This window comes from Ambystoma mexicanum, chromosome 6p (assembly GCF_040938575.1).
Source record: "Ambystoma mexicanum isolate Mex_15411 chromosome 6p, UKY_AmexF1_1, whole genome shotgun sequence".
Lineage (NCBI taxonomy): Eukaryota > Metazoa > Chordata > Amphibia > Caudata > Ambystomatidae > Ambystoma > Ambystoma mexicanum.
The window spans coordinates 153,875,780-153,893,221 of NC_090935.1; the positions used below are offsets into that span (position 1 = coordinate 153,875,780).

The 17,442-nt window shown below is 44.5% G+C and overlaps 1 protein-coding gene across 4 annotated transcripts in view; it reads right to left on the minus strand.

The window, feature by feature from the left end:
* UBAP1 (ubiquitin associated protein 1) overlaps positions 1–17,442 on the minus strand; it is a 391,833-nt gene that overhangs the window by 350,316 nt on the left and 24,075 nt on the right. The window contains exon 1 of one of the 4 annotated variants that reach the window (XM_069626848.1): positions 10,868–10,987. The exons of the other annotated variants lie outside the window; for them this stretch is intronic. The gene's annotated coding sequence lies outside the window, so the exon portion shown is untranslated. Of the gene's footprint in view, positions 1–10,867; positions 10,988–17,442 lie in introns of those variants that run through there. 4 annotated transcript variants of the gene reach the window in all.

A 17,442-nucleotide genomic window follows, 5' to 3' on the forward strand; every position in this document is an offset into this window, starting at 1 on the left:
GCTCTCGTAGTCAGGAGCTCCACACTCAGGCAGCCATCTTGCTTCGGCACAACAGCGCCCCCGACCAAGTAGTTTCTGCTTCCCATTCAAGAGGGAACCTCTCATTTAACAGGAGGGGTATGTGACGAATCTGGTCAATTCGTCCCTTCACCCAAGAGGGGAGTCACCCTCCGCGAGGGTAGGGAGGTGATTCTGATCTGCAAGACCCTCCCTAGGAGTCTGGGCACGTGGGACCTCACTGGGAGTGACTCCACTCTCTGGGACAAGGACACACATCCCCAAGCTACGGGAGCATGAGAATCCCAAAGGAGCAAGCGCCCTGTGTGAACCAAATTGAGTTGAATACAAACATTATGCATCCAAGCTGGGAAAGCTGGCAGGGTTATGGGCACCTGAGTGAGCAAATATCCTATATAAAGTTCATATCCGAAAGTGAACAAATCTCAGAGAGCCCCACTTTGAGTACGCGGAAACGTATTGAAGAACCCTTCTTTTAAACTAACGTCTGCAAGAAAGGGTAGAACTGTTGTAGAACTTTACGAACTATTGAGAATACTCAAGTGTTGGGCCATGCAGAAATCTAACCCAGAAACCGTGTCCTGGGCTCCTCCTATTTGGTTGTTTATCTAAAGTGGTATGGCCAGTGAGCAATTAGGATTCGGACGGAAGACATTTTGGATTTTGACAAGCACCTTTAGTTTTGAAAGGTAGGGGACTTGCCTCATAGAAATAGGGCACGTTGGGAGTTTTCCTTTTTTATTTGAATAAAGCCATACTCAACATGTCACAGAGTCGTCCGACAACTCCTGGTTTGCCAAAAGATACAAGAGCACTTTTAAGAGCATAACATCAGCAAATAGCTTTTAGCCTGGAGTTAGTGTAGGAACCGCTGAATTAGAAAAACGGACGAAACTTCTAGTGTTAAAGCAGTACAATGCATCATGCGCTTACCTGGTAGAATTATTCCCAACATGTGAGTTGAATAATGGACTTCTGTTGCATAACACGCGAATCCACCCTGTATAACACACGAAAGAGACAAACTAAGATAGAATCCGGGAGAAAGAACCCGCAAATTCTGTGATGCATCGTGGGATCTGTAGTGCCTTAATATCTATGCAACAGAAGTCCATTATTCAACTCGCAAGTTGGGAATTCCCAATCCGATATTCATACAAGACGCCTGAATTACCTTGACGGACTGAACTGCTGCCATTATTAGATTGACCAATGCAATCGCCACGCCCTCCACAACACAAGAAATTAACATAAGGTGATAACACCGACAAATAGGATCCATGTTCACAGTGTCACCCTTTTTTATACCAATTGCGTCCTGAAGACGGGTCCTGGGACAATATTGATGAGCTGTAGACAGCAACAGTGCTGTCCCTAGAAACACCAATTTGTTGACACCATTATACTAGGTTTGTGTATAATTGCAATGTGATCATCACACATTATTACTAACACCACTTATAACCAACGATTGTCAGTAAATTGTGAAGGCATTTTTATTTTGATAACAGCCAAAAATGCAAATTGGTGTTCTCCTCTTCTTCTCTCTTGTGTGGCAATATACAATTGATGAACACCCTAAATGTTTTTTTATGTATATTAAGATCTGTGAAAATATGATTAAAATATGTTGAATAGATTACCTTGACTGTGGTGATAGACATATTCTAATGAAATCTCCACTCTGAGAAATACTGTTGATAAGCAGCCCCTATGGTGTGATAGAGGTGGGTAGCTGGTGGTTAGTGTACACTTTTGTCAGGTGTATTTTCCCTCACATACCACAACCCCCTTTACAAAATAATTGAGGAACCCTTGTTTTGCTCAAAACACTTTTTTACCCCATTCATAGAAGACCACCTTGTGGGCATCAACCCTACACAGTGCTCCAGATAGGATTTTGAGGTGCGAGTATTTTACTCCCTATTTTTAAATTTTGAGAGTAAATGTGATTTTAAGAGAGTAAAAATGACTTTTCTCCTTTGCATGAGAGTAGAAAGTATGTGACATCCAGCCGACCTGTGCAAACACTGTATGGAAATCATTACTATGTGGCAGCATTTTGCATTGTGACAGAATGCACCTTCATTATTTCTCAAAGGTCTGCCCATTTAATCTCCCTTGTATATATTTAAATGTTGAAAACACAAAAACCTAGCCAATTACATTATAACGCAAGCATGAATTGTATTGTGTGTTTTGGAAGTATCAGAATTGCCCGTTGATGTTTAATGAAAGTCCTCATTTCCTGGAGCTATTACTACCTAATCGTATGCCAATATTATGATACAACAGTGCAGGGAGGCAAGGACTCCACCAGTGCAGGGAGGCAAGGACTCCATGCTAAATTCTATATCTAATCTCATGGTCAAATGGTTATTTAGAAAGCGATTTTGGCAAAGCGCTGTACTTGGAACATATTTATCACAATTATCACCAAACCGAAGTCGGTACTCCTTTATCGACCTGGAAAGGATAAAGAGGCTGAGTTGGCCATGCCGGGATTCAAACCCACACCCTACAGATCATGCACAGATTGCAGCAATAAGTGCTCAACTGACTGAGCTATCTTATTGGCTAACATCCTTTAGCGGTCGGTTAACGGAGTATCGACTGAGGTATAATAATCACACTGCCTAGATGTTGGACGAAACATGTATGAAGCGCTACATAAAGTAAAATACCTATCTGGAGTATCACAGGGGTAGGTTTTGCTGAGTATCTATTTCAAATTAAAATGTAACTCATTTGTTTGTTTTTGAACAGCGCTTGCACTTCCTGGAGAGTCAGGTTTTGGATGTTTTAATTGTAGTCTTGACGATTTGAGAGGCTAGAACACCTGTGATTGGTGTAATGCCAAACACTCACCCTTGAACAAAAACTCCGCTTCCACTGACCCTTTATAGTATAGTAATGTACCCCATTTACTGCAAGGTTCAATGGATGAAAACTAGACCGTGCATAGTCATCATTTTGCACACTGTTTTTATAATTAGAGTGTAAATTAAGTGTAAAAATGATCTGCCTACGCATGATTATGCACACAGCACAGGAACTCTGAAAAATAAATTTTTGCTTTCACTGGAAACAAAAGCATAATTTATTACAAAATGTTAATTCTCAATTGCAACTTAGTTTTCCATCTTATTAATAATACCATCCTAAAATGCTAGGAAAATAAATATTCATAGAGCTTCTGTTTGCTCCATGAGCATCAACACAGGAGAAACTGAATGTTTCAGAGACTTTTATCCATGGCATGCAATTACATCCATTTAGATAGAAATCAAAAGAAGCTTTCTTGTTTGTGTCAAGTAACCTGACCTTTGCACTGCCCGCTGCTCTAAACGTGTGTGTAAATGTACACAGGAAAATAATAAAGCTGTCGTATTTACAAGATTTTAATGCGTAAAAAGGCCTCTACGCACCTTATCTGGAGGCCTGACCCTACAGTATCAGCTCTCTCCAAGATGGCAACCACAAAGCACGTCTGCCTTCACATCTGCTGCGACGACCTCACCAAGATGGCGCCTGCCAGACACTGTTCCGAAATGACCGGGTCTTTAGTAAAACCTACAGTTTGTCCAGCATCCAGGTTGTGTTGCAATGCTCCGGTTTGCTTCCTGTATTGGACTGTATTTTCTTCCAGTGTTCCTTCTCACCAGTTTATTGCTAGTTCCTTGTGCTTCCGGCTGTCCCCCCCCCTTCAGCTCTTCCCTATTATAGCATTTAATGAGAGCGTACCTAGTTTCAAGAAGCAACAGAGAGCTTTACAGAGGTATACAACAGTAAAGTACCTTTTCAGAGTTAACAGAAGAGATAAAAAGTGGGGAATGGGATACAGAGAAGGGGTACATCTGTAAAGGGTGGCAGGAAGGAGAGTGGATGGCATCTAGCGAGTCAGGTGTTTAGGGGGAGACGCACCTTCAAGGAGGTAGGTCTGGAGAATCGTAGCACTGTGGGGGGCAAGTCTGATGCTGATGGGGAGGATGTTCCATAGTTTTCGGGTCCTTTCCTTTTTGCAGCAGCGGACTTCAAGTCTGATTGTGCCCTGGCTTCTGGTGGTGCGTTGTCCACTGGAAATGCTGAATTTTTCTGCAAGGTAGCTGGGTGACTTGAGGGCGACTGCCTTACAGATGATGCAGCAAGACCTGAAGTTCATTTGTGCGTGCAGTGGGAGCCAGTGAAGGTCGATGAGGGCCGGGGTGATGTAGTTATATCTGCATAGACCCTTGATGAGGTGTGTGGCCGCGTGTAGGAAACGTCTCAGGGGCACAAGGGCAGATGACAGGAGGCCCTCTAGGAGAGCATTGCCCCCCCCCCCATCTAGGTGGAAGAGGACCAGTACTTGAATGGTTTATCTAAAGCTGTCCAGAGGGAGGAAGGTCTTGACTTTCCACAGGAGGGAGAGCAGATACCAAGCTGTGTGAGTTTTCTTAGCCATGTGAGTTTTCTTAGCCATGTGCGTTTTCAAGGAGAGGCGTTTGTCGATGTGGAACCCGAAGGACCTGGTGCCGGAGGTGAGCCTGAGGGCGAAGCCCTTAGGGTTCCGGATTGATAGCTAGGTCGGTGTGTCTGGGTGTTCGGTGTTCTTGGTGAGGGGTAGGAATTCGGTCTTGGAGGGGGTTGAGCTTCAAGGATGCACTAGACATCCAAGACTGGGTCAGCGAGAGGCACGTTTTGGAGTATGTGGATGCCCTTGATGGAGTCGATCTTGAGGTATAGCTGTGCGTATTGGTGGAAGTGGCTAGGAGGGTTCCCAGCGGCTCCATGTATAGATTGAAAATCACTTGGGGGGTAAGCAGGGGGAGGGGGGGGGGGGGGGTTTGATGGAACCCTGCAGGCACACATGTGACGGATAGCATTGGCGATCTAGAGGAGTCCATCTGAACAAACGGCTGGCAGTTGGTGAGATAGGACAAGGTTGTTGATCCCCATACGCCTATGTAGGCCGTCTGAGCACCTGGTGGTCTACTGTGTCAAAAGCAGACGAGAGGTTGAGTAGAACCAGGAGACCATGCTTCGTCGACCACCTGTATAGTTGCACAGTCTGTGCTGCATCTGTGTCCGAACACGGATTGGTTGGTGAGGAGGAGATTGGTGTTCATCTGTTGCATGGCAATAGATTTCTCAATGATCTTTCCTAGGATCTACGTGATCCGACCACGCCTGAATGTCCCACAGTCGGAAAGTTTGCATGAGAAAGGTGCGAACTACCAAAAGTTCACACCTTTCTAATGCGAACACACGTACATACCCACAACCACAACAACCCTGTGAATGCAGAGCTGGCGTCTGTGCTGGCAAAGCTTGCTGATTGTCGATGAAGATGTTGATGGCGATGGATTTTTCGATGGACTGTGGTATGGAAAGGTCAGGTAGCAGTTGACTTTTTTGCACTGAACCAAGGCATTAATTTTTGCTATGTCTTTTACCCAATCATATGGTGTGACATTTTTACAGTTGGAGTATTAACATCTTGATTTAATGCAGAGAAATGGTAGACAAATGCATCAGTACTGTTTGCGATGGGATATAGTCAATGAAATTGGTTTCTTTTGCACCAACGCCACTTCTGGGAGCACAAAAGTGCTCTTTACGGTGAAGGTTACATTTTATATTACACTGCATCATTTTATTCAAAATGATCCATAGAGAAAAACGTACACAATAAATAAAAGCATGATTAAACATTTGTATAAAGATTTTAAGTGTTTTGGTTAGAAGGAAATCTAAATACCAAATTGTCAATACATATTTACAGTCTAAAAAATGAATACTACTGGATAAAATATCACATGTAGCATATTAAGTTGAACTGCAAATAACTAGGACCGCTAGCAGTTTGCACACCAAATGTTTTAAAAGCAGGTAACAAGTCTAAATCTTAAGATATAAATTGCTATTAAACAGGACCAACATTCAATTTGGCTACAAATGCACATTCCTGTATTGTCTAATAAGGACCACTTTACTTTAGCCTTACCCATTATGTACTACACACAGTCTACGTCCCACATGCAGAAAACATTCTCTAACTTTTTTAGTCGCAAATAAATTAACAATTCCCTAGGATCTTAACAGTTCCACTTACAGTAACAACAATTATCTAGGTTCTAGCACAACTGAAATACTGTGCTTTAGTGTATAACAGTTTCAGTGCCCTGGTCTAGATGTCTATAGAGCTTTACTAGATACAAGCCGATTGCGCTCTCATTAATCCTAATGCCAGTGTATCATTGAACTGGGCAATATGATTTTGAGGACAATTCTTTGTTAAACTATTCAAAAGATCCTCGCTGCATTTTACAGATTATAAACGTCTGCACAAACAATCCTAAAAGTTTTACCAAGTGAGGCAGCCCATACCTAAAACCAATCTAGTGGTTTTAGTTTGGCCACCTCCACGATACTTCAAACCCACAGTTTTGCTGTGATGCACACAGATGGACACGTAAAACCTCTGAAATTTCAGTTTGACTACCGAAGCTGTCATACCTTAGAATTTCAGCCCCACACAGAGGAGCTGAAAAGAAATGAGCATTGTTATGTTTCAGAGTTGGCGGTAGCAAGATCCCTCAGTTTATCAAAATTGACGAAAGCAGTGGAATTGCATGCTAGGGATCAATTCCATGAGCAGGAGCCAACACCTGCTCCTGGGTATCAGGCATGACACAACAGGTAGGAGTCAGCAATTGGTGTGCCACAAATCTAACTTCCACATGAGATGAAAACTAACTTTCTGTCCCTTATATACAATCAATTAGGCCTTTAAATGTCTACTAGATGTTTCTAATGCTTCTTTATACACATTGCCAATTATCTTTGTATGGCACCAGTGGGCCTGGGGAGCCTAAAGTAGCTCCTGCTAGTGTGTGGCGTCACATTAACCATAAGTGGCATCTTGGCACTGAGGTATAAGGCAGAGGGAAGCAGAATAGCCTAAAAGAGGCACGTTTTCAAAGCCTGACGAGAGACCAGATGGTCCTTCGTAGCTCAGAGAAGGAGAGGGAGAGCTCCAGAGTTTGGCAGCTGCGACTGAAAAGGAGCAGATGCCAACCCTTTCCAAACGGTAACGCTGAACAGGGAGAAATTAGGCATGTTGGGAACACAGAGGGGGCGTTGGTGAATAGGGGCAATACTTTCCTGCAGGTACTCTGCCCCTTGGTCATAGAAGGCCCAATGTACAATACACAGGGACTTAAACGAAACTGATAGTAGAACAGGCAGCCAATGAAGAGAACATAGGACTTGCGAGATAGGAATGCCGTGGAGAGGAGGGGTTTAGGCAGGGGGGGGGTTGTGTGGCAGTATGAGTTGCAGCATTCTGAAGTAATTAAGCGCAGAGGAAAGTAGAGGGGTTGGGCAAGAAACAGAGTTACAGTAGTCCAGCCGACTAATAAGAGAAGCCACCACCAGAGAGTGCAAGTGAGCAGGAAGAAAAGGGAGAACCTTGTGAAGAACCCCAAGCTGGAAGAAGCCAGATTTAGATGATACCAACGTGTGCGCAGGTGGATGAAGATGACAAATCTAAACCCTAGATTTTACATCTCCAGCACAGGCAGTGGACAGGAACCCAACTCAGGGGCCATAAAGCGGACAACCAGATAGGGGCAGAAAGAGATAAACTAGACTTCCATCTTGTCTCCATTGAATTTCAGCCAGTTGCGGCCCATCCTACTTGCCACCACCGCCAAGCAATTCCTCAGCTGCGGCACTATGCCGATACCACCAAAATAATTGTCAGGCTCCACTGTCCAGCCGGGCGATTATTTTGGTATCATCAGCATAGGAGTAGCAGCGGATGCCGAAGGAGACAAGGCCCTGAGAAAGAAAGAAGTAGTAGCCAAAGAGAAAGAGGAGAGAGACCATGTCTGGCTCCCCATCGGTGAGGAAAGATGTAAACTAAGGGAGGACTTGCCCTGAGAGGCCTACCAGGCAGAGGCTGCTCAGCAGCACAGAATGATTGACTATCAAATGCTGTTGACACATCCAGAAGGATCAAGACCCCCACCCCTGCCTGGTCAACTAGGCGAGTTAGATCGAAAAAAATTGAGACAAGTGCGCTCTCTGTACCTCGACTGGGATGGAAGTCAGACTAGGAAGGACTTAAGAAATTAGAGTGCTCCAAGAAAGACGTGAACAGAGGGGAGATAAGTGATTCAAGCAGCTTCATGAAAAAAGGGAGAAGAGAGATAGGTCAAAAGTTGGCAAGAACGAAAGGGTCAAGCATGGGTTTTTTTCAAAGGGGGTGAGTACCACAGCACATTTAAGCTCCTCTGGGATCAGACCTAAGGAACATGAGGAATTGACTGCTTGTGTCCTGCGTAGCGATGGCTAGCATGATACCTTTAAGCAGCCCAAGAGGAATAGCATCGGAAGGGGATACCGACTTGAGCCGCATGGTAGCTACCAAGATGTCATTCGCTGAAAAAATTGGGAAGGCTGACCATGAAGCTGTGGAGAGTAAAGGAGGGGCCGGAGGATTATTGGGGCAGGCCTCTTGGCCAGGCAATCTAATCATGTATAACGTTTACCTTGTCAGCAAAGAAATCTGATCATGCATCACAGAGGCACTAGGTATGAATACTGTCCCCTGTAGGGTTGTTATGGGATGATAAGACCGGTACCACTGAAGAGTTCTTTAGGCTGATTCAGGACACCTTCATCTGTACATAGAAGGCAGTTTTCCCTGCCTGAATGGCCAGGTGATTGAGCTTAGATGTATGCATGAACCTCGTCATATCAACCATGGAATAGGAAGAATCCCATTTGCATTCTACTGAGCGCTTTTTTTGGCATAGCAACTTTAGCTCGTCATTAAACCGAGGCTGAGAAGGTCCACCAATAATATTACATCGTTTTTGCGGAGCCAGGAGAGTTGGCAATTGAAGTGAAGACCAGTGTTAAAAATGAAAAATTCACTGTATTCACATCAAGGCATTTCGCCTCTATCATTGATGACGACAGTTCTTCCTGGGATACCCTATTCCAACTGTGCTTCTGTGATTTTTTTGGGGACTGATTCAAAGAAGGAAATTTAGCATGCATTAAGATTGGGATGACTAAATGATCCGACCATAAAATTGGGAAGGGGAGAACATGGTGACCAAGGGCTTTGTTGCGAAAACCAAATCAAGAGTATTGTCGAATGAATGAGATGGGGCAGAAACGAGTTGGTCAAAACCTAGGTCGGCCATAGCCTCAAAGAACTGCTAAGATAAGGATGGGAAGAGAGGGATAAAGATTAAAGTCTCCAACAACTACCAAATTAGCAAACTTTAAATCCAGGCTTGCTATTAACTGGGGGAAGTGATCCCAAAAAGACATGTCATCTCCCAGAGGGCAGTTGACAGAAGATGAAGACTAGAGGATGCTGATGAGGAAAGCAGCGAGGAAACACTATAGCACAGGAGAGCAGGTCCGTCTTTGAATGAACCAAATATACCGCCCATTGAACTGCAGTGACTAAATGAGGCCAGGCACACTGCTCTAAAAAGGATACAAGGAAAATAAAGAATTTAAATTAATAATCATGCTCTGGGTAAATGTCGGCGTTCAGTCACACGCCATAGCGCGGTAGAATAAGCTGAGGCCTAAAAGGAAAATAAAGGAAAGCGCAATGAAAGAAACATAACAAAAAGATAAGGACTTGGAGGGCAAGCTGCCTACCTGACAAATCCCGACAAGATGGAGATTGATTCCGAGACAAGTGGATGCCTTTGATGTTATTGAGAAAAGCAGTACAGTGTGAGAACACAACAATGTCTCAGGCCTCCAACGGGGAATGATCACGTTAAATCACAGTTTTTCCTCAAACGTCATCTTCACACCAAGTTGTCATTGTGGGAATCTCTATACAGCTTAATGGGTTCCCCATCCATGGCTTCCTTAATGAAAATTATCCATAATAAGGAGGCTGGTTCAAAAGCGGCCCGGAGACTAAAGCATAGAGAATGCCCTTTTAGGTCAAGAATCTATTTAACCAAAATGGAGTCGGCAGAAACGAAGGTCAATTGAGGTCAAAGCAATGTGAAATCTTGCCTTCCATCTTGCAAAGAGCCTCCCTCATTAACCCAACAGTTGACCCTGACGTACCTTACATGACCCATCAAGTCAGGAAATTGGCCTATAGTTACTAGAATTAAAAAGATTACTTCCTTTAAGAGTGCTTTCCCTCAAATGTTCCAATTAAGCTTCGATAGCTCAAGAAGCTCAATCATTTCCCGGACTAAGTGAACCACAAAACAGTTTGTGATACTTGTATGTAACATTATTGAATTACCACTGTACACATTAGGGGTGTTTAAGTACAAACTATTTAATTTCATAGGAGACTAGTCAGAAACGTCATACTTTACCACTTCTTCTGAAGTAGTACCTATTGGCAGCGTAATGCCCCTATAACACCCCCTACCCAACTAATGCCCCAAGAGGCAGTAAGGAGCCACAGGATTTCTCAGAAGAACACCTGCGAAAAGCATTGGGGGCCTGGGTGTGAGCACAAACTCTTCCTGCGCCAATGTCCTTTGAGAGCAGGATAGCAGGATGAACGTTTGTTGTGAATTCGATATGTAAAATAATCACTACTGGGGAATTCAACACATGGAAGGCAACAGCAACACGAAATTAAGAAAATGTAACAATAACGTGTTACACATGATGCCATTTAATCAAATGCTATATTCCTCATGAACTTGTCACTTCGTTTACTGAATGCACACTTCTTAATCTACGTACAGACCGGCCGAGTACAAACTCCCTTTAACTGCTTGACAAAGTAATGCAAACAAAGAAAAAATAACAACAACATTTAGTAGTGATGTAACCGCAGAATGACTCAACTTACCAATCAGTCGTTCTACAGCAGACTGAAGCACTACGTTATAGTTGGACCTCCAACCCAGGCTCACTATGTGAGAGACATGTATTGTAATGATCAGTACTTTCATGGAACTTCTACGAGAAGGTGCTTTCCAGTACTCAACCCGTATTGCAAACAGGTAACGCCCATGCTTCGGGTTACAAAGGAAGCAGACAGACCGAGTACAAAAGACAGGGCTGCCGAGAATGACGGAAGTTACCCAGGAGAAAAAAAGCGGAAATTCAAAGCACTGCCAAATGAAGAAACTCGTCTTTAAACGTAAAGTGATTATTACCAAATATATACACACGTGTTTCAACGGCCAGGAACATTATGAAATCGGCTCAAACACCTTCAGGTTAAAAGCTTGGACCGAGGAATGCCGGCAACAAAAGGAGGTCATACTATCTAATATTAGTTTACATACAGGAAAGTTGGTTTCCGAAAATCTGAACGTGGAATAGTAAAAGGCTGGAGTTTAAAATTCTTTGAGAGAGGAATTCCAGGACTAAACGGAATTCCATGACAATTTAAAAGTTTATTTTCGGAACTGCAAAAAGTCCACACCCCTTTAAAAAATAACTAGATCAGTGGTCTTCAAATTTTTTAGGCCTGGGCTGCCCAAGCAAAATGTGGGCATGCCCCCCCCTCCCCCAAAATGCCAAATGGACATCAAGTCCAAACAGCTATGAACTATCGTGCCCCACCACCGCACCCTACTCACAGTATAGTCCCTGGGCGCCCCCAACTCCTCCGATCACAGTCACTGGGCTCCTTTATCCCACTCCTACCCAGTCTCTGGGCTCTCCCCAATGCACCACAGACCCTGGGCTCTCCCACCCAGGGTTTAAAATGTTGGATTTTAAGCATACTTAAATATAAATTTAAAAATGGGTAAAAGGCCAATCCATTTGCAATTGATGCTGGGGGGCACAGGGGGCAGTGTGAGGAAGACATGGTATCAAACAGTGATGACAGACACAAGTCATCACAGTTCAACAGTGTTTATTGAACTTCAATGGGTTTGAAAAACACCCATCTAATCCTAAATCTAAAGATGAGAGCAAGCCATCACCATCAAATAATAAAACGCAATCCTAGCAGAGTCTGGTAAAAATAAAAGGGCCTATACTAATAAACCTATTGCTAATCCTTACTTCTAAAAACAAAATGGTGTGTAAATCAATGTTATACAAAAGAAAAGTGTTAACGAAATAGGTCGGGATAGTTGAGCCGTTAGCGTACCTCCCTCACGTTTTCAGCACGGACAAGGCGGCACACTGGAGCTTAGTACATAATCTAGCTTTTCTAGCACAAGGATGCAGTTCAAAATCTCAGTATCAGGACCTTCTGTGCCAAAGTCTCATTGCCTTTCAAAGTCTCTTATTTCTGAGGGCCTGATGCGACAAACATTCAAAGTTCCTTTCTATTCAGGATTCTCATATGCACAACTGGATCCCCATCCGCTGGACTCAGACCAAAGCCATCTAATTTTCTTTACTAGATAAAAATAGAAGACGTTCGACTGTGCGCATGATTTTGCTTGACCCGTCCCTGGAAGACTTAGAGTCACAATTCTTGGGTCTCTTCTTAATATAACCTTTTAACTTTCACTTCTGCAACTTCACAGCTGGATACCTTACAAAGACCTTCGATTGAGCACCCACACTGTGCCGGACCACTCTGTCAAAGGTATCGTATCAAAGTCTCTTCAAAGTTCAAACACTCTCAGCAGTTCAACTTTACTTGCGTCTTTATCACACGCGTTTAAACAATGTTCGTTCCAACGACATACATATTGCTGTTTGCAAACTTGGCTTCAACACAGCCCTGTCGTTAATCGGTCTCCCAAACTCACCTGCTGTGTCGATTCCATGGACGCTGCTTGGTCCATGGAGCCAAGGACGATACCCCAGCAGCTGTTGCTTCTCCCCGCCTGGATTAGTGATGAGGGAGGGCCCCGAGTTTCTGCGATACACAAAACAGGATTCTTCAGCCTGGATTCCTGGTCTTGCGCCTTCTAATCTAGAGGGCTCTTTAAAGTAACTGTTTGTTGTCGGAAAGGCCTAGGGAACTTCCCTCCTTGCAATTTCCTGTTTTGCCATCTTTCTTCTCTCGCTCAGCGGCTGTCTCAAAAACTGCTGTTTCCTGAAGTGCTTTGCCTCACTCAGAGTGTGCATTTGTGCTCCTCCTTTTATTCATGTGGGGAAGCTTAATGGAAGTCAGGTGTGAGTGATGGACAGTAATTAACCAACAATTGTATTGGGACACGTCTGGTATACTGCTCGGGTGTTAAGTGTTTTCTCCCAGACCGGGGTGTCCATGTGAAAGTGTTTGTGCAGGAAAAGAGGGAGGAGGGTAGAGTTCCTCCGTATCCCATCAGATACGATGGGGTAAAAGGTGTTACAGGGAAGGGGATAACGCATCTCACCATCCAGCGTCCCACAGCCACACCCCAAAGACCCCTCACTCAGGAGATCCTCCCCATGATAGATGTAAAGTAAAAATACACCATCCCGGTTCCCTGGGCCCCACAGTGCCTCAGAAGGAGAGCTGATTGTTGCACAATCCCCCTACCCACCTGCCAAAGTCATTTTTAAAATGACCTTGTTCAACCCTCCTCCCCCACTCACCAAAAATCAGCGACATGGACCAACACAACACACATTCACACAGCAAGCACTATCATTCACACAAGCACCCATTACCATACACTCACAACACAAGCATTCCAATGAGCTATGCAAGGCGTGTCGAGCAAAACGCCCCCAGCCTTGCATGACTCAGTGAGCGTGTGCGACTGGGGAACTGAATGTCAACTGTGTTTCCCAGTGCTCCAGATATGATTTTGGAGTATTTTACTCTACATTTTTGGAATGAGAGTGTAAATCCAATTTCAAGAGTAAACATTATTTTCCTCCTTCGCAAAAGAGTAAAAGGTGTCTGACAATTATCAAATTTGTGCATATAATTAAACCTTTGTTCGAAAACATAAGTGACAAAACAGCTGTATTTCAAAGTGGTTCTAAATAATGTATTGTACCTGTGAAAAAAAAAAAATCACCACACCAGAACGTTGTAGATGCATACTACCCAGCTTCATCTTCAGGATACTTGGGCACAAACTCTGTTAGGAGTTACTACATTGGGTGATTATAAGTACCTCACTCTACCATCATCATTTCACTGCCTCTAGGGCCTACTGTTGCTGCCTGGCACTACCTGCTTGACAGCAACAACATGTTTTTTCTCCTTCTCTCCTTAACGTTTGCTACTTTGAGTCCGTCTCACTTTCTGATGCTTTGTCTCTTACCCTTAAGTGTTGCGATGCCACATTTGGCGGTCTGTTTCTCTGTCACTCTGGATCTCCCATCTCTGCATTCTATGGTTGCTTCTTCACCCCTTTTAAATCTTGCTGTATCGGTTGATAGATCTCTTTTCCTCTCTTGTGCCATTACTCTGGCTAGATCCGTTTTTTTCATTTTCTCAGTTGTGGTTGCTTCTCCTTTTAATTCTATGACAAGACGGTGGCAAGCATTATGCTTAACTCTTTAATTTGCCACCAACAGCAATTCAACATTTTTAATAAACTTTTTCAAAACAAAAGTTTCTTTCTGCTTTTAGTAAAAGAAATCTTTAGTTTAAAAGTTTCTCTTTCCAGAGGCTCTATATCGATCTCCTACAAATCCCAAGAGCCTCCTTGTAAACAGTAGTCCTTCCTCCACCAATCCGGTGCCTGCCTCCCCTATAAGGATTCACCCGTACAAGGTTCCTTCCTCTTTCTTTTTGCTGCCAACATACGAGATAAGTTCTTATTTTCTCTATTAAATGTGACTCTAAAGTTAAATTTTGTTTCTGAATTCGATTAAAACGACTATATTGAACGTTAGTGCGCAGCACATATATATATATATATATATATATATATATAAAAAAAAGAAACAATATCTAGTTTTGAATATTATTTATATTATATTTCTTCCATGATTAGTGCTCTTGCGAGTGTATCTATAGAGCGACGCCATTGCGCCCGCTCCAAATCATATTAAAGCGGCTTGGAAGAGCCGCGCTACGAATAGAACTAACCCGAACTTCAAGAGACCGTGGAGGCGGAGCCGCGGGCGCTCTCGCCTGTGAGAGGCATCCGGCCCGCTCCACAGCACGTCGCACGGCATGTGTGCGCTAGGACCCTGGGGAAGCGGGAGGTCTCGAACCTTCCCGTCCTCCCCAGAGCCCCTCCGGCATTCGTATTACGATCGCGAGCAAGAGGAGAAAAGCTGCGTGGAGAGCCCTCAGACCAAAAAAATAAATAAAAAAGAATTACTTTCTGTCACGGAGCACGTGCGATTACAGAAACTCTTGCCCGACTCCAGAAAGCCTGCCGTCTTACAGCTGCCTCATTTTGTGAGCCTGATCTTCTCAGTCGACAAAAAGAACGTTAGCTCTGCTAACTAAAGGACATTATGGCTCATTATGAGGGGGAACATTCTACAACTCCTGAGTATACCGAGGAAGAGTGGGAGGATTAACCTTCTCTTCAAGAAACTGACCTGTCTCTCAGTTTTAAAGAATTGGGCGACTCCCTTTCACTAGCAGTTTCGGAAGGACTACAACCTATTGCTCAGAGACTTGACATGCTTGAAGCATGGATATTACAAAAAGAGCAGGAATCCCCTAGGAAAAAGAGGGCGCTTAGCCCAGGCGAAGGCCCGTCGACGGGACACCCTCATAGTGGGGTTGAGCAGGGGTGTAAGGCTCGGAAGAGCAAAGTCTCTTTGACCCCACCGAGCAAAGAAAGGAGGGTTGACCAAGACCCCCACAAGGCAGACGACCCCGTCGCAGGATTGAAAAAGGCCTTCCTGGAAAAGTCAGCAGAAGGTCTGCCCAGAACCCCCCCTGCCCCAGGGGTGAATAATTTAGGGAACATAGACGAAGGCTACTCGCCCGACGATGAAGGAGGGGAAGAGAATGACCTTCCAGGGCACGCCGCAGCAGGAGAGGAGACTCTAGATGAAGAGGAGGACACGAATGATATGTTTGATCCAGAGGCCATTAGGCATCCAAAATCATCTGAGTGGATACCTTCCCCGAAAGTGGCGCTCTACATGGCGCAACATATACACAAACCACTTGAGAGAGAAGTAAGGTCTCGCATGAGAGCAGAATGTCCCCGCCCAGACCTCCCTGACAAGTTATCAGAGACCCCCGATCTAGACCCGATGGTCACATTCATAACGAAAGTTACTAAAGACATTAGAAAGGGCGTAGATAGAGCGTGGAGAGGGTGCCAAGACAAGGTACTGGATTTAGCGGGTCTGCTTGCGAAAATTAAGGATCTGGCTGAGAAAGCCAAGGACACTGGGACCCCCATAGATCCTCTGGTACTAGCTAACTGGGCGCAGAGAGCCATGTGCTTCTTGGGGAATGCCAACTGCGCCCTCTCTTCTGAGAGGAGAAGAGGAGTGCTCCTAAAAATTGACTCAAAACTAAGCGACTTTGCGTCGTATGAAGCAGGGCAAGTAGCAAAAGGTCTGCTTTTCGGTGAAGCATTTACGAAGGAGATGTCGCAATTCGTAGGAACCTATTCAGCCCTCGAAAAAGCACAGAGCTCCATTAAAAGAATCTTTCCCGGAAGAGTTTTTGCCGGGACTGGACGACAAAGGGGCTGAGCGTCCGGTCGATATTCCTATCATCGCAGGCCCAAAGGTTACAGAGCACAATATTGGGAGGGAAGACACCAAGATGCCTTCTTCCCCTTCAGGACGAGGTTTCCGAGAGGTCGCAGGCAAAGAGGATCCTACACACATGCAGGCGCCACTGGTGGGGAGTACCTCGAGTGTGCAAGTGGGGGGCAGGACCCTACAATTTCTGGATGCTTGGCGCGCATTATCCAGCGATGCTTGGGTTTTAAACGCCGTAGCAGGCTTGCGCATAGACTTTTTAGGCGACCCCTTTCAATGCCAAGAGCCGCAAGCGATACACCTATCAGGGCTGGAAGCAGCGCTTCTTCAGAGCGAGCTAGTGAAGCTTCTCCAAAAAGGTGCGCTAGAACGCGAGACGCAGTCTTCCTCTGGGTTTATAAGCAATATGTTCCTCGTCCACAGAAAAGAAAAAGTCCGTCCAGTTATCAATCTAAAAAACCTAAACGAATGGCTAAAGTACAATCACTTCAAGATGGAGGGAATCAATCTTCTCAGAGACTTGTTGCGCGAAAGAGACTGGCTAGCACGTCTAGACCTGAAAGACGCGTATCTCACAGTGCCCATAGCAGAAGCCCATCGCAGGTACCTACGCTTCCGAAGGAACAGGGAAGTGTGGCATTTCAAATGCCTTCCTTTCGGTCTCGCCTCAGCCCCATGGGCCTTCACCAAACTGATGAGGCCAGTTGCTGCAGCCATAAGAGAAAGGTATTCGGATCATAATTTATCTAGACGATATTCTAATCCTAAACCAGAACAAATGCTCTCTAGTCAACGATGTGCGTTGGGTTTTCACCTTACTACCCTCGCTGGGATTCCTGGTGAACCTTGACAAGTCTCAATTACAGCCAGTTAAAAGAA